The following is a 17,037-nucleotide window of genomic DNA, read 5'->3' as shown; positions in this document are numbered from 1 at the left end:
ACCTCCCATCTGATGGGTACTACTCTGCCTACATGCCTCTGCTGGGCTTCAAGCCTATAACTCTGGACAGAACATGTCACTTCTGGGCTAAAACACCTACAATTTAAATGGGCTGGTAGAATAGAATATACATCACCTGCTGGTTAAATGGGGGGAGTGCAAGGTCAAACAGGAGGCAGTTCCCACCTCCTATAGTAATATGTCAAAAAAACTGACCAGCACATCCCAAATGTGAACAGGTGCAAGCTGCAGAAACTGCATAAGATATATAAAAAGAAAGCGCAGCAGCACTCCATTATGGCCAAGATACATAAAGACAATAAAACCATTTAATTTAAACTGTGTTATTACTCAATAAGCTTTACTTACAAAAAATGGAGGCTCTTAGCACATAAATTGGCCAATTCATGTGTTTTTTTTTTTACATATTACTATAGGAGGTGGGAACTGCCTCCTGTTTGACCTTGCACTCCCCCCATTTAACCAGCAGGTGATGTATATTCTATTCTACCAGCCCATTTAAATTGTAGGTGTTTTAGCCCAGAAGTGACATGTTCTGTCCAGAGTTATAGGCTTGTAGCCCAGCAGAGGCATGTAGGCAGAGTAGTACCCGTCAGATGGGAGGTCACCTTGCAGCGGTTGATGGGCACACATGAATTGGCCAATTTATGCGCTAAGAACCTCCATTTTTTGTAAGTAAAGCTTATTGAGTAATAACACAGTTTAAATTAAATGGTTTTATTGTCTTTATGTATCTTGGCCATAATGGAGTGCTGCTGCGCTTTCTTTTTATATATCTTATGCAGTTTCTGCAGCTTGCACCTGTTCACATTTGGAATGTGCTGGTCAGTTTTTTTTTACATATATATATATATATATACATATATATATATATATATAGATAGATAGATAGATAGATAGATAGATGTTGTGGTATACCTATACTAACTAATAAACAACCAAATCTCTCCCTAGCTCAGCAGCATCTCTCCCTACACTGCCTGTTTCCGGGGTAGACTGTGACGAGCATGGCCGCACCAGGTCTTATATAGAACTGATGACGCTGTGCGGCCAGCCAATCACTGTAATGCCACAACCAACATGGCTAGGGCATTACAGTGTGTGGCAATCCCTGCATGTTCATTGGCTCTCTAAAGAGCGACAAACATGCAAGGAGCGGACCCGAGTTCCCACCCGAGCAACCATGAAGTACTCGCAGAGTGCCGAGCATTTCGAGCAGTGCCTGTGGCACGCTCGCTCATCACTAGTGCCAAGTCCTGCTGGAGAATGAAATTTCCATCTCTATAAAGCTAGTCAGCAAAGGGAAGCATGAAATGCCCTAAGATTTCCTGCTAGACGGCTGCACTGACTTTGGTCTTGATAAAATACAGTGGACCTACACCAGCAGATGACATGGCTCCCCAAACCATCACTGATTGTGGAAACTACACACACGACCTCAAGCAGTTTGGATTGTGTGCCTCTCCACCCTTCCTCTAGACTCTGGGACCTTGGTTTCCAAATAAAATCCCAAATTTACTTTGCATTTACTTAGTGTCAATGACTGCCTTCTGGACATCTGTCAAGTCAGCAGTCTTCCCCATGATTGTGGAGTCTACTGAAACAGACTAAGGGAACTTTTTAAATGCTTAGGAAGCCTTTGCAGGTGTTTTTTTGTTAGTTATTCTAATTTACTGAGATAATGACTTTTGTGTTTTCATTGGCTGTAAGCCATAATCATCAACATTAACAGAAATAAACACTTGAAATAGATCACTCTGTTTGTAATGACTCTACACTGTGTGCAGAATTATTAGGCAAGTTGTATTTTAGAGGATTATTTTTATTATTGATCAATAACTATGTTCTCAATCAACCCAAAAGACTCATAAATATCCAAGCTTAATATTTTTGGAAGTTGGAGTGGGGTTTTTTTAGATTTGGCTATCTTAGGAGGATATCTGTTTGTGCAGGTAACTATTACTGTGCAGAATTATTAGGCAACTTAATAAAAACCAAATATAATCCCATCTCACTTGTTTATTTTCACAAGGTAAACCAATATCAGTGCACACAATTTAGAAATAAACATTTCTGACATGCAAAAACAAAACCCCAAAAAATTAGTGATCAATATAGCCACCTTTCTTTATGATGACACTCAGCAGCCTCCATCCATAGATTCTGTCAGTTGCTTGATCTGTTTTTGATCACCATTGCGTGCAGCAGCCACCACAGCCTCCCAGACTCTGTTCCGAGAGGTGTAATGTTTTCCCTCCCTGTAGATCTCACATTTTATGGTGGACCACAGGTTCTCTATGGGGTTCAGATCAGGTGAACAAGGGGGCCATGCCATTATTTTTTCTTCTTTTAGACCTTTACTGGCCAGCCACGCTGTGGAGTAGTTGGATGCATGTGATGGAGCATTGTACTGCATGAAAATTATGTTTTTCTTGAACGATACTGACTTCTTCCTGTACCACTGCTTGAAGAAGTTGTCTTCCAGAAACTGGCAGTAGGTCTGGGAGTTGAGCTTCACTCCATCCTCAACCCGAAAAGGTCCCACAAGTTCATCTTTGATGATACCAGTCCATACCAGTACCCCACCTTCACCTTGCTGGCATCTCACAATTTTGGACTTTTCAGAGCCGGTCAAATCTCTCTTCTGACCCATTTTGCCAAAGGAAAGGAAGTTGCTTAATAATTAAGCACACCTTATATAGGGTGTTGATGTCATTAGTCAACACCCTTCCTCATTACAGAGATGCACATCACCAGATTTACTTAATTGGTAGTTGGCTCTCAAGCCTATGCAGCTTGGAGTAGGACAACATGTATAAAAAGTATCATGTGATCAAAATACTCATTTGCCTAATAATTCTGCACAAAGTGTATATAATATATGGGTTCCACTTTTTGTATTGAAGAACTGAAATAAATTAACTTTTTGATGACATTCTAATTTAGTGAACTGCACCTGTAGATGAGGGCCAGAGCCCCAAAAAAAGCCTCTACAGACTGGAGACAAACCGAATCCTGCGGTAAAGAAAAATCCCAGGATTGTGGATGCAAGAGTGAGATCACAATTCCTACTCGTTGCTCCTTACTTCCGGAGGAGTAAGGACGAAGTTTAAAATACAGTTTGCAGCCTCCTTGAATACAAAAAACTTGTCCCTACCTCGTAAAAATCTGTCCGGGAGGGCAACCTTGCGTTCAGGCTGGAAAGGCCTACCAGCAGAGACCCCCACATTAGTGACCTGAAGCCGCTGATGCTGTTGCTGGACCTCACTGCGGGGTCATTCACCTCCAGAGACAAAGAGGGCAGAAGCTCTGCAACTGAATCCATACCAAGGGAGAAAGAAAAAAAAACACACCCGAAATAAAACAACACACAATTAAACTCAAGCTAAGAAGGTGTCTGTAATGCCAAACGAAGAGATCTTCTGCAACCAACTGCAGGGCGACTGTCTGTCACATCTGACACTGTGCTAATCATGGGGTAGCTACCACCGGCCATGTCATAATCTGTCATGACACTGGTCAGCTGCATGGAACCACCTGCTTCATGGTCTCTGAGCCTGCTCCCATCACCCTAAACACTTATACTGGCTCCTTTTAGGGGATTCTCAGCAACATCACTCCACAGCATGATGTGGCGGAGTTCTCCTTTACCACAACACACACTTTAATTAGGCATGACATTCACATTATCAACTATTGAAATGCATGACATATCGGATCTGGGAGGGTTGTCAGGAATGTAGTGGGCAACCAACTGTCCCAGATCAGTTCCCAAGAACATATTTGTGGGGGGATTCTCTGACACCCCCACTTTCCTTATCCTCCTCCCTGCAACCCAATCCAGAAAAACCCGGGCCATCGGTAAGGGACGGAGTACACCCCCAAACTCGTTTACAGTCAGGGTCTTCCCAAGGATGAGTTCTTTGGTAGCACAAACTAAGGGTGGATGAGGATACGTTCTGCGCCGGTATCCTTGAGCCCAAAAGTAACGGTGCCACCCACAGTAATAGTTTGAAAATTCTCATGGGCCCCCCCCAACTGCCCACCCACAAAATCAATAGCTGCACTTGGCACCTGGGACTCAGGCGTGGGGTTCATCTTCTGCCTCTCTGGGCATATGAGACTGATGTGACCAGTTCGATCTCAGGTATAGCACTGGAGGGAGTCAGATGCATGTCGGGTGCTGAAACATGAGGTAGGACTCCTTAAGATCTGCTGGCAGGGGTACTGAGGGTGGTTGTCGGTTTACCCCCTTTCCAGCTGGCAACGACTGACTTGCGCACCTCAGGCGTATGGTTGGTCTTATAGGTGTCTGCAATCTGTGCTGCTTTAGCAGACTCCTTTGGATCCTGGTCGAGCACGAACCGTCGCACCTCTACAGGGCACATATGAAGGAACTAGTCTTTCACATCAGGTTCTCTAATTCCTTAAGGCTATGTGCCCACGTTGCATTTATGAAGCAGAAAATTTCTGCTGCATAAATGCAAGTCCTCTCCCGGAAAAACGCATGCGGAATTCCGCACGCGTTTATCGCGCATTTTTCGCGCGTTTATCATGCGTTTTCAACATGCGGAATTGCCTTGCATTTTTTATGCATTGGACTAAGGCAATTCCGCTTGCGGAAACGCAAAATTAAATGACATGCTGCGGATTTTTGAATGCGGCATAAACGCTGCGGAAAAATCCGCAGCATGTGCATAGAACTTGCGGAATCCCATTGGGGTCCATGGGGTGCGGATATACATGCGTTTTTCAAGCGTTTACGCTGCGGAAATTCCGCAGCATATACGCTTGAAAAATGCTACGTGGGCACACAGCCTGAAGGTGGTTACTGAGGAGATTGAGAAATTACTTTCTCTGTCTCCTCCGCAGCTGTGCTGCAATGCTCTCATGCGAGAGGATCGTAGCACAGAGCATCTTAATCCTCATTATTTCCTTAAAAAGCAATCCAGAGAACACGGTTTTTCTGCGCCATTTGTAATGCAGAATACAGCCAGGTCCTTTCCATATTATAGCGCTAAAAATCCATCTATTTAAAACTGTGTTTTTTCCGTCACACGGATCACATATACGTTTTCAGAAAATACTGCCATTTCTGGCCTCCATTAAAAAAAAAATTTCAGTGTGTCAGTGAAGCAATTCACCGCAGTTTGCTGGTCAAACAACTTACCTACAGGCCAGGTATTTAAAACTGTGTTTCCTCCGTCACACGGATCATATATAAATACGCTCCAAACTCAGTCATTTCTAGTGAGTGTGGAAGATACTGTCCTCCATTTAAAATGGGCAAGGCATGTGGCAAGGGATGGGGAACTGGATGTGATGGTAATGGTGCATGCAGAGGACGAGGACAAGGCCGTGGGCAAGCCGAAATTGTGTCACAAAAAACACTCACATCTTCTCGCCTGACTTTCTTGTCCCAATTTCTAGGGGACCGCAGCACACCACTATTGCACCCAGAACCGTGTCAAAAGGTTGTTGGTTGGATAGCGTATAATGCTTCCAGTCACTTAGCCACCACCACCACCACCCTGTCTTCCACACGATCAAGTCTCAGTAGCTGTAAGTCTGGACCGCATATTCCTCACCCTGATCCTTCTTCCGCCCACCATGCCGAGTACCCAGAGACAACTGATCCCACACTTGGACACTCTGAAGAGCTGTTCACTTTTCCATTTATAGATTCGGGCTTCTCGCCCGGTCCACTTGAAGCGGGGCAAGAGGAGATTGCGTGTAGCGATACCCAAATATTTGAGCTGCCACGGTCACACGAAGGCGACGGTGGGAAAGTGTCACAAGAGGCGAACGATGATGAGACACAATTGCCAGAAAGTGAGGTTGAGGACCAGGGTGCGGAAGTGGAAGACAAGGTGGTGGATGATATAGTAACTGACCCAACTTGGCAGGAGGACATGCAGAGCGAGAACAGCAGCACACAGGGGGAGGGAGGCGGAGAACCCCAACAGGCAGGAAGAAGCAGTGTGTTGGACGCAGACAGAAGGCAGGCAACCGTTCCCCGTAACATCAACACGAAGGAATTTGCCAGTACAACTGTTAGGTCTTCCCGAGTCTGGTTGTTTTTTAAAGACTCTGCCGATAACCCTAAAAAGGCCATTTGCAACACCTGCCAGGTCAGCATCAGCAGGGGTGGCAAAACGACCAGCCTGACCACCACCAGCATGATCAGGCACATGGCAGCAAAGCACCCGATTTTGTGGGCCGAACCCCAGGGTCCAGGAACAGTGTCTGCGGGTGGCACCATTGCTTCCTCCGCTGTTGTGCATGCAAGCCAATCCCCTGTCCATGGTGCATGCGAAGATGCCTCCTGCCCTGCATCTGTCGTTGCACACTCTCAAGTAGTAGCATAAGGAAGCACGTCCACGTCCTTGTCCCAGCGCAGCGTTCAGTTGTCCATACCCCAGTCCTTGGAATGCAAGCGCAAATATGCAGCCAATGCCCCACAGGCCACACTACTAAATTCTCACATTTCACGGCTGCTTGCGCTCGAAATGTTGAGTTTTAGGCTAGTGGAGATGGAAGCATTCCGCAACCTGATGGCGGCGGCCGTCCCTCGATACTCTGTCCCCAGCCGCCACTATTTCTCCCGGTGTGCTGTCCCCGCATTACACAAGCACGTGTCCCAAAACATTAGCCGTGCCATCAACAACGCAGTTACCGGTAAAGTCCACCTAACTACGGACACATGGACAAGTGCTTGTGGGCAGGGACGGTACATCTCGCTGACGGCACAATGGGTTAACATACTGGAAGCCGGGACCCAGTCAGACCTTGGGACGGAACACGTCCTCCTGACGCCAAGGATTGCGGGCCCTAAGTCAATCAGGGTTGTCCCCACGGTCTACAGCTCCTGTACCTTATCATCCTCAGCCTCCATCTCCGAAATGACCACATCAGTCACAAGCTGGAAGCACTGCAGCACTGCCTCGGCCAAGTGGTAACAGGCTGTGCTGAAGCTAATATGCTTAGGTGAAAAACCACACAATGCTGAAGAGTTGTGGACAGATCTGAAAGAGCAGGCAGATCTGTGGCTCACACCGCTGAACCTACAGCCAGGCATGGTCGTGTGAAACAATGTCCGGTACCTGCTGTCGGCTCTGAGGCGAGGTGAGCTCACACACGTACCAAGCCTGGTGCATGTGCTTAACCTCGTGGTTCAGCGGTTTCTCAAATCCTACCCGGAGCTGCCGGATCTGCTTGTTAAAGTACGCCGCCTGTGTGCCTATTTTAGAAAGTCAGCTACAGCTTCCGCCGCCCTTGCAGTGTTTCAGCAGCGTTTCCAGCTTCTGGCTCACAGACTGGTGTGTGATGTCCCCACGCGTTGGAACTCTACACTGCATATGTTTGGAAGAATTTGTGAGCAGAAGAGGGCAGTTGTTGAGTACCAGCATCAACAAGGCCGTAGGTATTCAGTTCAGACTCCACACATAAGACCTCAGGAGTGGAAATGGATGTCAGACATCTGTACCATCCTCCAAAACTTTGAGGACTCCACCAAGATGGTGAGCGGCGATGACGCCATAATTAGCGTCACCATCCCGCTTCTGTCTTCTGAAATGCTCTCTGCTCACAATCAAAGAGGATGCATTGCAGGCGGAGCACGATGAGATGGAGCAAGGAACCATACAGGGTGATTACACACAGCCAAGCCTCATCTCATCCCAACGTGGATTGGGTGACAGTGAGGAAGAGGAGGAGAAGGGAGGACAGGAGCTAGTTTCATGCATTATAGGCGGTACTACCTGCACAGCTGTCATACCGTCTGTTCAGCGTGGATGGCCAGAGGACAGAGAGGAGGAGGAGAGCATGGTCAGTCATCCTCTTGTTGAGGACACGGAAGTCTTGCCTGTTAGTAGTCTGGCACGCATGGCCGAGTTTATGTTACGCTGCCTTTCCCATGACCCTCGCATTCTCAAAATTTTGGTTGACAGTCATTACTGGTTGGTGACACTTCTAGACCCACGCTACAAGGAGAACTTTATATCTCTTATTCCTGAGGCGGACAGGTCTACAAAAATGGGGCGGTACCAGAAGGCCCTTGTTGCGGAACTATTAAAAAAATTCCCATGTGAAAACGCTGGCGGCAGAGGGCACACTTCGTTGGACAACCAAGGAGTACAGGCGAGAGAGACACAACTTCAATCCAGCAGAGGCAGGGGAACACTGTCAAAGTTCTGGGAGAGTTTTCTCAGACCCTCCCATCGGACAGGCCCTGAGGCGCAGGGTACTCTCACAAGGAGTGCAAAGTTTGGGAAGATGCTGAGGGAGTACCTTGCCGACCGTACCAACGTCCTCCTTGATTCCGCTGTACCTTATAATTATAGGGTATCCAAGCTGGATATGTGGAATGAACTGGCTCTCTATGCCTTGGAGGTCCTGACCTGCCCTGCTGCCAGCGTTTTATCAGAGCGGGTTTTTAGTGCCGCTGGTGGAATTATAACTGATAAGCGCATCCGCCTGTCAACTGAAAATGCTGACAGGCTGACTCTTATAAAAATGAACAAGGGCTGGATTGGGTCAGACTTCTCAACACCACCGAATGATAGCAGCGTAACATAAACTCCAATCCAGTGTCTTTTCTTGGGAGGTGTATTCCCATGCACCTTTTCACACCCACACATGGGTATACGCTTCCTGATTTTGGCTATTTGCTCTTTTCCTCCTCCTCCACCACCATATCACCAGGGTGACCGTGGTCCGTGATGCAACACCCATCTAATTTTTTTAAAGGGTGTTTATGATGCCCTTTTTTATACAGTATGTTCATGTATACCCCCCAGGGGTAAATGTTTGTCAGGCCATACACTTAGTGCATGGGCATTACAAGTATAGGAGGCCCGCTCTTTTCTAATGGGAACATTTTTTTATGAGGCCCTCCTCCACGTCTCTTCCAAGGGGCCTCCAAATTTTTGGCAGCCCTTGCATTCACTGCATAGGCCAACACTATGGGAGACTCTCTCCTTTCTAATGTGAATTTGTCGTTACTGTGGCCCTGCTCTGTGTGTCTTTAAATTCTTAGTGGGGTTTTTCCTAAAATTGGTCAGCCGTTGGACTCACTGCATACCCTTTAACTGTATAGCAGACCCTCTCCTTTCTATTGGGAACATGTCGTACCTTGTTACTGTGGCACGGCTCTGTGTGTCTTTAAATTCTTAGTGGGGTTTTTTCTAAAATTGTCAGCCGTTGGACTCACTGCATACCCTATAACTGTATAGCAGACTCTCTCCTTTCTAATGGGAACATGTCATACCTTGTTTACGTGGCCCTGCTCTATGTGTCTTTAAATTCTTGGTGGGGTTTTTCCTAAAATTGTTCAGCCGTTGGACTCACTGCATACCCTAGAACTGTATAGCAGACCCTCTCCTTTCTAATGGGAACATGTTGTACCTTGTCACTGTGGCCCTGCTCCATGTGTCTTTAAATTCTTAGTTGTGTTTTTACTAAAATTGGTCAGTGGTTGGACTCACTGCATACCCTATAACTGTATAGCAGACCCTCTCCTTTCTAATGGGAACATGTCGTACCTTGTTACTGTGGCCCTGCTCTGTGTGTCTTTAAATTCTTAGTGGGGTTTTTCCCAAATTTTGGCAGCCCTTGCAGTCACAGCACGGGCATTACCACTTAAGGAGACCCGCTCCTTTATAATGGGTACCTTTTTTTTACTGAGACCCTCCTCTATGTCTCTTCAAAGGGGTATTGGGTTGCATCCAAATTTTTGGCAGCCCTTGCAGTCACTGGATACGCAATAACAGTATAGGAGACACATTTGTTAATAATGGGAACAACAAAGTATAGCCGGCTGATGGCTCTCTAACAATAGCTAGGGCCGACTGCTGGCCTTTTAAGAATAGTAAGGGCCGTCTGATGTCCCTATAAAAATAGGCTTTATGACTTTCAGAGTCCCTCTATCATAAATAAAACAGGATGTGTCTGATGCTGTGTCACACACCACATTGCCAGATAAGGTTGTAAAATGCTAAAATGACATTTCCCGGTGAATGCATTTGTCTTAAAAAAAAAAAAACATAAAAAAACCCAAACCAATAGGATCTCTCTTTAGTATAAAAACAGCGTCACCAATTTAACAACAATGTAATCACATTGTTCAGTTCATGCACCTCCTCCTCCATCTCGGAAATCACCATATCAGTCACAAGCTGACAGCACTGCAGCACTGCCTTGGCCGAGCGGTAACAGGCTGTTCTGAAGATAACATGCCTAATGCTTAATTGACAAACCGCCCAGCGCTGCAGAGTTGTTGAAAGCTGTAACACAGCAGTCTGATCTGTGGCTCTCACCGCTGAACATACAGCCAGGCATGGTCGTGTGTGACAATGGGCGGAACCTGGTGACGGAGAAATGACAGCCAGGGTACATAAGATTTCCCTCTATGCCAGTGCTTTCACCGAGCTAAAGAATATGGCTGTTGTGAAATACAACTCCCACTGAGAAGCTGTTTCAGATTGTGCCCACCAGAGGATTTGATTCTGAGGTTAACCTTTCTCCCCTGCTCAAGAGCCCCATAGCAGCTGCAAAGTTAGCGCTATCATGAACTCTCCTGAGGTAGAAGCCAAGGCACACCAGAGGATTCTCTGGTGGGACCGTCCAACCCTGCCAAGAAGCAGTCCTGGTTAAGAAAAGTGTGTGGAAAGGTTCCCGGACACTCTATGGCTGCTTTTTTACTGAGGAGGAAACACACGCAAACACGGGGAGAACATACAAAGTCCTTGCAGATGTTGTCCTTGCTGGGATTTGATCCCAGGCTGCAAGTCTTCGGTGCTAACCACTGATCCAATGTGCTGCCGTTCACCCTCTAATATCTAAAAGGCTGGAGAAACTTGCATCTACTGCCACTCTATCTTCAGCTAATTTGTGAGAAAATGTATTTGGGCAGCCACTCAGTCTACCAAATAAAATTCCTGAGAAGGAAATTGGGGATGGCTTCGCTACTGGTACTGGGGGCAGTGCTAATACCATGGCGTCGTACCATAGTTTGCTGGAAATATTCCAGGCTGGTAGGAGGCAAGCAAATTCCCACAGAAAAGTATCATCAGTAATGTTCAGGGACCCGTGCTTGTAGGAGACGGAGACAACACCGTGAGAAATAGTGACGGCTGGGGACCGAGTATGGACACGAGGCATGAGGCATGTGGTTGTGAAAAGCTTCCGCCTCCACGCGCCTAAAAGGCCACATTTCAAGTGAAAGCAGCTTTACAGGACTTCCTGTGAGAAATGACACGCAGGGTAGATAGGGTTTCCCTCTATGCCAGTCCTTTCACCGAGCTAAATACAACTGTCAGCAAAAAAAGTTGAGGACTGGCTCCGTACCGTCCCTGGCCACATTCACCTGTCCACGTGTTTGTGGTTAGGCGGTCCTTCCCAGTAAGTGCACTGGGGAGGGCACGGGTAATGTTGTGGGACCCGTGCTTGTGGAAGGCGGAGGCGATACCGGGAAATATAGTGGCGCCTGGGGACCGAGTATGGACACCCGGCCGCCGCCGGCATGAGGTTGTGAAAAGCTTCCGCCTCCACGAGCTTAAAAAGCCATACTTCAAGTGCAAAAAGCAGCCCAGAAATCTGGCAGTTTAGTGTTGCGGCCTGTGGGTGGGTGGCTGGCTGCATACTTGCACTTGCATTCCAAGTAACAGAAAACTAAGCAGATGGTGGCCTCTATCATCATCATGGCCTCACCTCGGCACTATGAACTCTCCTGAAGAAGCCAGGGCCCACCGGAGGAGTCTCCGGTTCTCTGGTGGACCCGTCCAACCCTGCCGAAAAGCTGCCCTGGCTAAGAAAAGTGTGGGGGAAGGTTCCCGGACATTCTATGGCTGCTTTTTTAATGTGGATCGACCATGCTTATGCACGTTATTTCTCAAACCGCATTACAGATCAGGCCATTGTCCAACTCTGTATTCAAGAAATTAAATGCGCAAAGAAAGATGTGTGTGTGTCAAAAGCACCACCAACAAGGGCGAGTTGATGGAAATGGGAAATATAGTGGCGGCTGTGGACCGAGTATGAACTCCCGGCTGCCGCTGGCATGAGGTTATGAAAAGCTTCCGCCTCCATTAGCCTAAAAGGCCACATTTCAAGTGCAAGCAGCTGTCAAAAATTTGGCAGTATAGTATTGCAGCCTGTGGGTGGGTGGGTGGGTGCATGGCTGGCTGCCTGCATACTTGTGCTTGCATTCCAAGGAATGGGGTAGGGACAACTGAACGCTGCAGTGGGACAAGGACGTGGACGGTGATTGTTGCAAGTCTGCAACGACAAGTGCATGGCGGGAGGCATCTTCGCATGCGCCAAGGATCACTTATGATGGGCACACTTTTAGGCAGTGACCTGGGAGTCAGAGATGCTTCCAGTGTTATGTTCTGCTACCAAAGCTAAGGAAAGAGAGGAGATCTGTCCCTACTATAAGACTCAGCTGAATCCCTACGATGTAACAGGGAACCTGATCCTGCGATCAGACCTGCTAAAGTCCTAATCTAGTCTGTACGGAGACCTATAGATTTGGGGAGGGAATCCCTACAAGTACTAAGGACTGGGAGGAATATGGGACACCTCCTAACAGAAATAGTAGCAGACAGACGAACAAACAAAATAGATAGAACCTAGAGGTCCGTAGACCAAGCAAACTAACAGAGTCAGATACAGAGCACAGGCTAGCTAGAAAGTAGATATACAATGAAGTCCAGCAAAGCCAGAAGGGCGGAGCAGGATTAAATAGGCCAACAAGGTCATGTGACCAGCAAAGGAAAAAAAACCTAACAGCAAGGTTCTAACAGTACCCCCCCTTCTAAGAGGATCCTCCGGATCCCCTAGGACCAGGCTTATCAGGAAATCTCCTGTGAAACGCTCTGATAAGTCTGGACGCGGAAACATCATCTGACCTCACCCAAGAGTTATCCTCGGGTCCGAAACCTTTCCAGGCCACAAGATACTGCAAACTACCTCTATACCGTCTAGAGTCAAGGATGCGAGAAATTTCATATTCCCCGTCCTCCACCACTGGAGGAACAGAGGCAGAGGCGTCACCATCCGACACAACAGCTTTTTTTAACAGAGAGACATGAAAGACCGGATTAATTCTCCAGGAGGTAGGAACCTCCAACCTAACAGCAGACTGGTTGACAACCTGAAGCACCTTAAAGGGCCCTACAAACTTGGGACCCAATTTCTTAGAAGGAATCCTCAACCGCAGATTCCTAGAGGACAACCAAACCATGTCACCAACAGAGAACAAAACCTCCTGTCGTTTCCTATCAAAGTAGTCTTTAGATTTTCTGTTGGCCTCCTGAAGATTACCACGCACATCCGTCCAAACTCTTTCCAAATCACCGGAAAAATTCTCCTCCTCAGGCACGGCAGATCCCAACTTGGAGAACGACCCAAACGACGGATGTCTCCCAGAACAACAAAAAAAAGGCGAACAACCAGCAGAAGAAGATGTATGATTGTTCAGAGCAAATTCGGCAAGTGACAGAAACTCAGACCACCCCTCTTGATTGTCTGCCACAAAACAACGCAAGAACTGCTCAACATCCTGGTTTTTCCTTTCTGTCTGGCCATTAGATTCAGGATGATATCCGGACGAAAACGACAAATGAATTCCCAACCTGTCACAAAAGGCACGCCAAAAACGAGCCACGAACTGAGGACCCCTATCAGAAACAATGTCAGTAGGAACGCCATGAAGTCTGACAATTTCCTTGACAAAGGCCTTAGCGAGAGTTTTAGCGCAGGGCAGTTTGACGAAGGGAACCAAGTGACACATCTTGCTAAAACGGTCCACGACCACCCAGATGACAGTAAAACCCTCAGAGGGGGGAAGGTCAGTTATAAAGTCCATAGCCAAATGTGTCCAAGGAGCACTGGGGACCTCCAAAGGACAAAGCAACCCCGCAGCAGGAGTATGTGAGGACTTAGATCTAGCACATATAGTACATTGGTGCACCCACTTAATGACTTCCTTCTGCCATCCAGGCCACCAAAAACTGCGACCCACCAGTCTCTTGGTCTCAGAGATTCCAGGATGACCTGCCAACCGAGATTCGTGACACTCAACAAACAAATCTCTCCTAAAGGTCCCAGGCACAAACAACCTCCCATGAGGAGTGTTAGATGGGGCATTCTCCTGAGCTTTAAGAATCTCATCTTCCAAAACGGAGTCTAAAGCAGCTATCACAACACCTTCTTGTAAAATGTTTTCCTCTTTCTCAGCACCGACTATGGGAGAAAAACTGCGAGACAAGGCATCCGCCTTAACATTCTTAGTACCAGGGATGTAAGTAACGGAGAAATTAAACCGCGAGAAAAACAGTGCCCACCTAGCCTGACGGGCATTCAGGCGCTTGGCAGCATCAAGATATATCAGATTTTTATGATCCGTAAGAACCTGAACGGGAAATTCCGCACCTTCCAAGAAGTGGCGCCAGTGTTCAAATGCGAGTTTAATAGCCAATAATTCCCGATTACCAATATCGTAATTCAATTCAGTCTCCGAAAATTTTTTTGAAAAAAATGCACAGGGATGTAATCCATCCCCGTTATCCTGAGACAATACTGCGCCAACCCCCACAGAGGAAGCATCAACCTCAACCAAAAACGGCCTAGTAACATCAGGCTGCATAAGGATGGGAGCAGAGGTGAACCTCTCCTTGAGATACACAAAAGCTTCAATGGCCTCAGAAGACCACTGAACCGCATCAGCACCTTTCCTGGTGAGATCAGTCAGAGGTTTGACAATACTAGAAAAATTTTTTATGAATTTTCTATAGTAATTGGCGAAACCCAAAAACCTCTGTATCGATTTCAAACCAATAGGCCTAGGCCATTCCTGCACAGCCTGAACCTTAACCGGATCCATCTCAAAACCTTTGCTGGAGATAATGTAGCCCAAAAAACTAATTCTCTGTACAGCGAACTCACATTTCTCCAGCTTAGCAAAAAGCGAATTGTCCATTAATAACTGTAATACCTCACGCACGCTCCGCCAATGAGACTCCAGATCTGGCGAATAAATCAAAATGTCATCCAAATACACAACCACATTTTTACCGATCAAAGGTCTAAGGATGTCATTAATCAGATTTTGAAAAAATGCAGGAGCATTAGTAAGACCAAAAGGCATAACCAGATTCTCAAAATGACCCACAGGAGTGTTAAAAGCAGTCTTCCATTCATCACCCTCCTTCATGCGCAACAGATTGTATGCCCCCTTAAGGTCAATTTTAGAGAACCACTTGGCCCCCAATAACTGGTTAAACAGATCAGGAATCAATGGCAGTGGGTAAGGATTGCGTACCGTAATTTTGTTAATCTCACGAAAATCCAGACAAGGACGTAAACTGCCGTCCTTTTTTTTTACAAAAAAAAATCCAACCGCCACAGGAGACTTAGAGGGCCTAATGTGACCGGCGGCCAAACTTGTCTGTATGTATTCCTCCAAAGCCTTCCTCTCAGGAATAGTAAGGTTAAATAAACGACTTTTAGGAAGAGTCGCTCCAGGGACAAATTCAATAGAACAATCATAGTCTCTATGGGGAGGCAAAACCTGCGATTCTTTCTCAGAAAAAACTCTCCAAAAATCCTGAATAGGAACAGGCAATTCTCCCCTATCCAAAGCTGCAATACGCCCGTTACAACACTTGTCATAACATTTATGGCTCCAGGATTTAATTTCACTGGTAGACCAATCCAGTACAGGATTGTGAAATTTTAACCAGGGCAAACCCAATATTACTGGAGAAGGCAAGTTATTCAACACTACCAAATCCAATTTCTCATGGTGAACACCATTAATAGTGAGAGGAAATTCACTGACCTTGAGAGTAATATTCTTCAAAGGGGAGCCATCCACAGAAACCACAGCAATGGGGGATGATAAAGGTTCAGGTTTTAAATTGAGTTTTTCCACGAATCCCCCATCAATAACATTCAGTGTAGACCCGCAATCAACAAACACCCGAAATTCCATTAATTTTTCCTGAGCAATCGTGGAAGCAGCTAAAAATATACCCTTGGAATTTAAACAGGCAATACGGGCGTGACTGACCATTTTTTTTTCTTTCTTCATACGAAGCTCACAGCCTTTAATCAAATGACCAGATTTCCCGCAATAGAAACACAAGCCTTCTGAAAAACGACGGTGTTTTTCTTGAGAGCGAGGTGCCACCGATCCAATCTCCATCGGTTCACCACTGTTAGTACACACATTATCATAACCAGAAACTGACATAGCAGAGGATTTGCTCTCATTAACCCTAGCACGCAGTCTTCTGTCCACCCGTATAGCTAATTGCATAGCCTGTTGCAAATCCTCAGGTGTAGGATACGCAATTAGCAGGTCTTTAACCTTTTCACTGAGCCCAGCAAGAAATAGACTTTTCAGAGCAGAATCGTTCCACCCTGTTTGAGTGGACCAACGACGAAAATGTGTACAATATTTTTCCATATTACCTGATCCTTGTTTTAAACGTCTCAACTCAGTCTCAGCTGATGCCACACGGTCAGGATCATCATATAATAGTCCTAAAGCAGAAAAAAAACTATCCACTGATCTGAAGCATGTATCACTAGGTTGCAAAGAAAAGGCCCACTCCTGAGGCTCTTTGCGCAAAAGTGACATTATGAACCCTACGCGCTGGGATTCATCCCCAGAGGACTTGGGTCTCAAACGAAAATACAATAAGCAAGCATTTTTAAATGAAAAAAATTCTCGATGTTCACCAAAAAATAAATCCGGCAAACATACCTTAGGCTCCAAGAAATATGCTCCAGGACAGTTACTCATGTGCTGACGGAGCTCGGCCACTTCCAGAGAGAGTCCCTGCAGGTGTTTAGCCAAATCCTGAACCGACACCATGATGGAACAAAAAAAAATCTTTCCTTAGAGAATTTACAGGCTGGACTTACTGTTATGTTCTGCTACCAAAGCTAAGGAAAGAGAGGAGATCTGTCCCTACTATAAGACTCAGCTGAATCCCTACGATGTAACAG

Source organism: Phyllobates terribilis, unplaced genomic scaffold (assembly GCF_046119375.1).
Source record: "Phyllobates terribilis strain yellow unplaced genomic scaffold, ASM4611937v1 Scaffold_5__5_contigs__length_657084704, whole genome shotgun sequence".
NCBI classification, from domain to species: Eukaryota; Metazoa; Chordata; class Amphibia; order Anura; family Dendrobatidae; genus Phyllobates; species Phyllobates terribilis.
This window is presented reverse-complemented; position numbering follows the sequence as displayed.